Below are 7,326 nucleotides of genomic sequence, written 5' to 3' on the forward strand. Positions count from 1 at the left end.
CAGATATCCAGGAGACTAAAAATTCCATTAAAAGTAAGCATAATGAGCCAATGTGAGGAGAGAATCTCAGATTATAGAAGACAAGACTATAGTTAGCAAAGAAAAGAAAAAATTTCTTAAAAATAGCATGGTACCATGAGAAATCAATCCAGCATCTGCTACATGATGCAAAGAAGAACAGCAGATTGATTGGAGTCAATGAAAAAGCAGGAGATAGTACAAAAGATATATATTTAAAAAACCTGTTCACAGACATTATGACAGAAAACTTCCCTGACAGGGAAAAAGAATTTGACATACAAGAGAAGTAAAACATGTAGACAGTTAGCCACGATCAAAAAAACTACAGCAAGGAATATCATAGTCAAGACTCTAGAAATTCAACACAAGAATAGAATATTAAAAGTTGTTAAAGAAACAAATAACCTATAAAGGAAAGCCCATCAGAGTCACAGATGACTTCTCAACACAAACCCTCTAGTCAAGGAGAACTTGGAGTGAAATATTTCAAGCCATAAAAGAAAACAACCTCCAACCCAGATTGATGTATCCCACAAAAAAACTTTCAAAATTGATGGAAAAATAAGATACTTCCATGACAAAGAACACCTAAGGAAATTCATGACCACCAAACCAGCAATCCAACATGTAATGAAGGACATTCTAGAAACAGATAACAAGAACTACAACTCCATCAACTCCAACAGAATAAATCCACCAACCAAGGCAAACAGTTAAAGGGGAGGAGGGAGCCAACAGCAGGAAAATAATATAACAAGAATGTCAATGTATATCAGTTATAACCATCAATATGAATGATCTCAATTCATCAAAAGAAATAGACTGGCAGAATGGATCAAGAAGCAAGATCCAACAATATGATGCAAACAAGGAACACATTTAACTCAACAAAAATTCGTAGACTGAAGAGTAAAGGACAGAAAATAATATTCCATGGATAGGAACCTGGTAAAAAGGAGGAGTACCTATACTATTTGCAGACAGAGTGGATTTTAATCTCTGACAAACAAAGATTAAGACAGACAAAGTCACTACATCCTTGTAAAGGGAACAATCCAAGAGGAAGTATTGGCAGTCATATATGCATCAAATACCAGCACACACAACTATATAAGACAAATACTAATGGGCATGAAAAATCAAATAAGCACTAATACAATTATAATGGAGGACTTCAATAATCCATTGCACAAATAGATCAAGTAAACAAAAAAATCAATTATGAAATATTAGAACCAAACCAAACATTTATATAGACTTAGTAGATGTCTACAGAGTATTCCACTTCACAACATCAGCATACACATTCTTCTCAGCTGCACACTGGAAGTTCTCCAAAATAGATCATGTACGAGCCCATAGAACATGCTTAAGTAAATGTGAAGGAAATGAAATCATCCCATACATATTATCACACTACAGAGCAATGAAATTGGAAATTAATGGCAAAAGAAACCACAAGAACTTCATAAACACATGGAAATTAAATAACACATCCTGAACAACCAATGGGTCACAGATGAAATTAAAGAAGAAATTAGCACAGTGTGGTGGCACACACCTATAATCTCAGCACCCAAGAGGCTGAGGCAGGAAGATTGTTGCAGGTTTGAGATCAGCCTGGGTTACAAAGTGAGCTCAAGGCAACTTGAACTGCATAGTTAAAGGAGGAGGAAGAAGAGGAGGAGGAGGAGGAAGAATTAGACAGTTTCTATGATAATTCCAGTACAACATACCTGAACTTATGAAAAAAATGAAAGCGATCCTATGAGAGAAATTTATAGCAGTGAATACTCATATCAGGAAAACAGAATGAGCTCATATAAATAACTTAATGGTGAGCCTGAATCTCCTAGAAAAAGAAGAGCAGGCTAAGCCCAAAGCTTATATAAGAGAGGAAATTATAAAGATGAGAACAGAACTTAATGCAACAGAGACTAAGAATATAATACCAAGAATCAATGAATCAAAGAGTTGCTTCTGTAAAAGAGTAAATAAAATCAACAAACCATTAGTCCACCTGACCAAAAAAAAGGAAAGAAAAGACTCAAATCCACACAATTAGACCATCTGTACCTTCTTCTATAACTTGTATTCTAATAAGATGGAAAATGCAGCAGAAGTGGACATATTCCTAGATACATGTGAGTTACTAAAGCTGAATCAAAAAATATAAAAATTCTAAATAAGTCAATATGAATCACTGAAATTGAAGGTGTATTACATGTATTAATTTGCCAATCTTTGACTTGCGTGACTATACCAAGTAAGGAAGAATTCTCCTGGGCCATATATAAAATACATACTACAGCTAATGTATATAAGTCATAAAAGTACCTTTATTTTTTCATATTTTAACTTCCAAGTTATTTTATAAAATAACATAAGCCCAAGTGTAATAACTAAGGAAACTTACATATTCCTTAGATACTGTTACTGATAGGCAGGCTTGGTGGCCCACGCCTGTAATTCCAGTACTTAGACGTTTGAAGCAAGAGGATTGCATGAGTTCAACACCAGCCTGGGCTACCTAGTGAGTTGAAGGCCAGTATGGATGACATACCTGGTCTCCAAAAAAAAAAAAAAAAAACCAAAAAACTAAAAAACTGTTCTTGGTAATCACCTTTTTTTTTTTTTTTTTTTTTTTTTTTGGGTAATCACCATTTTAAGCGCCAACTTGCACAAGCACATGTAACACCACACACATGGATTTCAACCTGATTCAACAGGCAGAGTTAACACTGCACCTTGTCCTCCCCTACACAGCATTCTGTTGTCACTTGAGCACTATGCAATTGAGTCATAAAAAACATCGCTGGAATCCTATAGTAATGTTAAAAGCATATGGGACTGCATTACTAGCTGTTCCAAGACTGCATGTGGCCTATGGGCCCTGGGTTGGACACACCTGCCCTAAAGTGCAGTGAATTTTCTTTTAGCAGCAACATAATTACTAGCCAATGACCTTAGAGTTGTTTAGGCTGGTTTTATAGTTTATAGTCTAGTGGACAGGCAAACATGTTTCCCAATGAACTTCTAGACTCCTCGAGGATCTCACCATGGCTTGATTTCAGATCTTACTAGATCTGAAATCACATCAGATCTGATCTGGTAAGATCTGGTAAGATCAGATCTTACTGGAATAAGTCTTATTCTAGGCCATCATCCTCACTTTAATTTTTCTGCTCTCTCAGCTGGATGCTAAAGATACTAAAGACATGTTTATGAATCCACTTTGGCAAGACCACATGTCCCCTGGCCATGCTCTTATCCAGGATTGCTCTAAATTCACTATCCATGTTTGAAATTGTTTTTTGCTTGTTTTGAGACAGGGTCTCACTATGCAGTTCAGGCTACCTTAAGCTCACTTTGTAGCTTAGGCTGGTCTCAAACTCATAAGGATCCTCCTGTCTTAGCCTCCCAAGTGCTAGGATTACAGGCATGTGCCACCATGCCTGGCCATGTTTGAATCTGAGAGCTTTAAACAGTTTATCTTTTAAATACAGAACTTCCAAGGCGAATTTCTGATCCTTAAAAGCTGGTTATTTTATAGGAATACATTTGCAAGTGATGAACTCTTCCTAGTTCAACTGTAATACAATAGATTGCCTTTCACTGATTTTCATATGTCTCTCCCCCTCCTGGTTATTTAGAGAGACTACCTTCAAGCCAGTATAAAGATTTCATAAATATCTGGCCACTTTTTGACCACTTGTACAAGTTATTTCACATCTTTCAGCAAGAAAACCACTGTATAAAGAGTAAAGATATGCCACAATTAACAGAGAAAAATGAGAATCTGCTCTAAATATTTATTTCTCTGGGAGAAGAGCACCCCGTTTGTACTTAAAAAAAAACACATCCTTACAATTCAGAAGACCTTTTTCATTTTTAAACATTACTGGGTATTGAACCCAGGGCCTAGAACACTTAACCACTAGTTAGGTGCTGAATGTCAGAGCTGCATGACCAACCTGTGCTATGAATCTACAGGGAATTGGTTCCAGCAACTCAGCTCTTTCCCTTTGGTTCTCACAAAAGTACTCTTTCCCGGGTGGAGCAGGCTGGTGCTTAGCTGAACCCAGGAACTACTCTCTTTGGCTTCCTCCTCTTTCTGATCATTTTCTTCCTTTCCAGAAGTCATATGAGCTCTTAGAATGTCTGATGGGCTCAGAAGATGCATTCATTCTGTTGGCAAGAATCTTACCCTTAACCCGCTTGTTTTCAACAATGCCAAGAGCATGTTGGGTAGACTGTAGACTATTCTTCCAGTTTTGACTCGCTAACATTTGTGTGGCATTCCTTCTTGAACAGTACCCATTCCCTTTATGTCTACTATGTCATCCTTTTTGTAGATATGCATATGTGCCCAAAGGAACAACTCCATGTTTCCTGAAAGGCCTTGAGAACATATACCAGATTGCTCTCCTCTTTCCCTCGGTGTTCACTACTGCGTGTTCATCATTTTGGTGAATTACTAGAAGATGGCAGTTCTAGCCAAAAGGTCTGTGTTCAGATTTCAACTCTATAGTCCCTGCTTTCTGGTAAGCCTCAGATATGCCCCTTGGTGTGTGCACAGCTCAGAGGATAGATCTATACTGAAAGAGATTACTGTACAGAATTGACAGGCTCACATGGTTGTGGAGATTTCAAGGTTCTAATATCCACAGTTGGCAAGTTGGAGACCAAGAGCGCCAGTGATCTTGCTCCAATTTGAGTTCAAAGGTCTGAGAGGCAGGAGAGCCAGTGGCATGAGTTCTAGTTGATGTCCCCACTGGAAGGCATTGAGGCAGAAAGAGATTCTTAATCAGCCTTTTGTTCTATTCAGACTTTCATGGGATTAACTGAAGAGCACCTTCACTGGGCAGGGCAATCTGTCTTACTTTGTTTATCAACTCAAGTCCAGAACACCTCATCCAGAAATACCCTCATAAGCCAGATGTGCTGGTGCATGGTTGTAATCCCAGGACCAGGGAGACTGAGGCAGGAGAATCGCCATGAATTTGAGGACAGCCTGGGCTATGTAGTGACTTCAGAGCCTGAACTACAGAGTAAGACCTTATCTCAAAGAAAAAAAAATCAAGAATATCTTTAAAGACACACACAGAAATGTTTAACCAAATATCTGGGCATCCTGGGGCCCAGTGGACACATAAAATTAATCATACTCTAGTCTCTGGCCACAGATTCACATCACTCACAGAATTCAGGAACCACTCTCTCTAGAGCACACTTCCTCTCTCTGCCCCATGATTCAACCATTTCAGCTGTCTCCAGGTCTGACCTCTGCCTCCTATGGCCAGTAGGCTGGACCTACTTTTCTCAGACTCCAGTTCTTTGCACTATAGTTGTGAAGTCATTCCTAGGTAGATGGCTGAACTAGGCAATTTGGGGGCTTACTGCAGCTTTCTTTCTCAGAAATTGATCACAATCTTTGCTTCCTGTTGTCCTCTACCCAAAGTAGTTGCCTTATAAATTTTTGTCATGACACATGGTGGGAAGATTAATCTGGATTACTGACAGCTAGAAAAATTGTTAATTTTCAGCTGCTTTATAGCGTTTTTATGAATTATGCACCTTACTCATGCTTGTGTTAATGGAATTAGATATTTAGGTGTATTTAAGCTGTCAATAAAAATGATACATCAATGCCTGTATTCAGAAGTGGAACTTCAGGGTTATAGGAATCCTTTCATTTTCATCATTACACAGTATTGCCAAGTTACTCCCCAAATTGTATATTCAGCGTATCAACAAACAGCGTATGTATTCTGTTCATTGTACATCCTTGCCATTCTACATCTTGAATTATTAAATTTTTCTTCTTTAGTAAATGAACTCAAAATGGTACAGTATTATGTTTCCATAAGCTTTTCACATAGTAGTGAGGATAAATATATGTATATATTTATTATATGTGTATATATTATCTATCAGCTACTTGGGCTCCTAATCAATAAATTGCTGTCTATACCAATTGTCCTTTTTAAAATTATATCCGGTTTTGTTACCAGTTCTTTTTTTGTTATTGTTGTTTTTTTTTGTTTTTGGTACTGGGGATGGAACTCACAACCTCATGCCTGCCAGGCAGGCGCTTATGCCACTGAGCCTTTTTATTTTTTATTTTTTTTTTGGTTCTGGGGATCAAACTCATTCTTGCTGGGTGAGCAGGTGCTTACACTGCTGAGCTAAACCTCTGGCTCCATCAATTTTTTGAGCTCCTGATAAATTGTGGTTACTAATTCTCTTTTGGTTCTGTGTGTTAGATTTGCTTTGTCAGTCTTAGCTTGTGTTTCAGATGTGCATGTTGTTTTTCCATATGCAGAAGTATCAAGTTCTAATGTTATATTATGTTTTACAAAGGGATTTATACATTTTGTGTCCTCATCACTTTGCTTTCCAAACACAAGGAGGCTTTGGTCTTGACCTATGTACAGTAAGTCCCAGTAATTTTAGCTTATGGCTTTATGTATATCTCCTTCACTGAACTCCAATCATATCATTTAAAGGACCTTTGTTGAACTGGATCCTTTTTCCTTTCCCCATTTCTTGAATGAGGAAGCTGCATTTCCTCATTTCCCATTCACTGTTCAACTCATTGCAACTTGACCTTTGTCCTGCTATTCCACTAATACTATTCCACTGATACACAGATCAGCCCTTTTCGTCTTCAGAAGCAGAACTGCTCTGGGAGTGAGCTGGGGAAAAGCTGGACCCCAACTGCTCTTCTCAGTTGATCCAGAGGCATGTACACTAAGCTCTGATGGTTCTCCAAACACTGTAATCCCGAGATCTTGAACTGTTTAGACCCTTGCATCTTCTCTGCCTTGAACCTGAACAAGCCGGTCTGGTAAGGTCCAGTAGCATTTTCCAGATCACTGTCATCTCTATTGTTCATTCTTTCTCTTTTTGAGCAAATACCACACAGCACACTGAATTGTCATTTTCTTACACATCACACTTTCTTCCTCACTAACCTAAGAATTTCTAAACATCAGAGACCCTTATCTTGTCTTTAATCCCTTTAACATGTAATAACAATGCGATGGGTAAATCAAAGAATGAATGGCTAGGGCAGCTGAGCTAGTACCAAATCTGGACCAGAAGACTACCAAATTGTTAAAACTGGTGGTTAATACACATAATTTAAATTCGCAGGGCAGTACAGCCATCTTTATAATACTTTTGTCACAAAAAAGAAAACCTATAACTATGAGCAATCTTTACTCCATCCCCTAACCATACTTCCGGGTCCTAGGCAACCACTGATCTTTCGCAGGCTCCCAAATTTAACATTTGATTGAT

The sequence above is a fragment of the Cavia porcellus genome, unplaced genomic scaffold (assembly GCF_034190915.1).
Source record: "Cavia porcellus strain 051 isolate PalLab524CR breed Dunkin Hartley unplaced genomic scaffold, mCavPor4.1 scaffold_23, whole genome shotgun sequence".
Classification (NCBI taxonomy): Eukaryota; Metazoa; Chordata; class Mammalia; order Rodentia; family Caviidae; genus Cavia; species Cavia porcellus.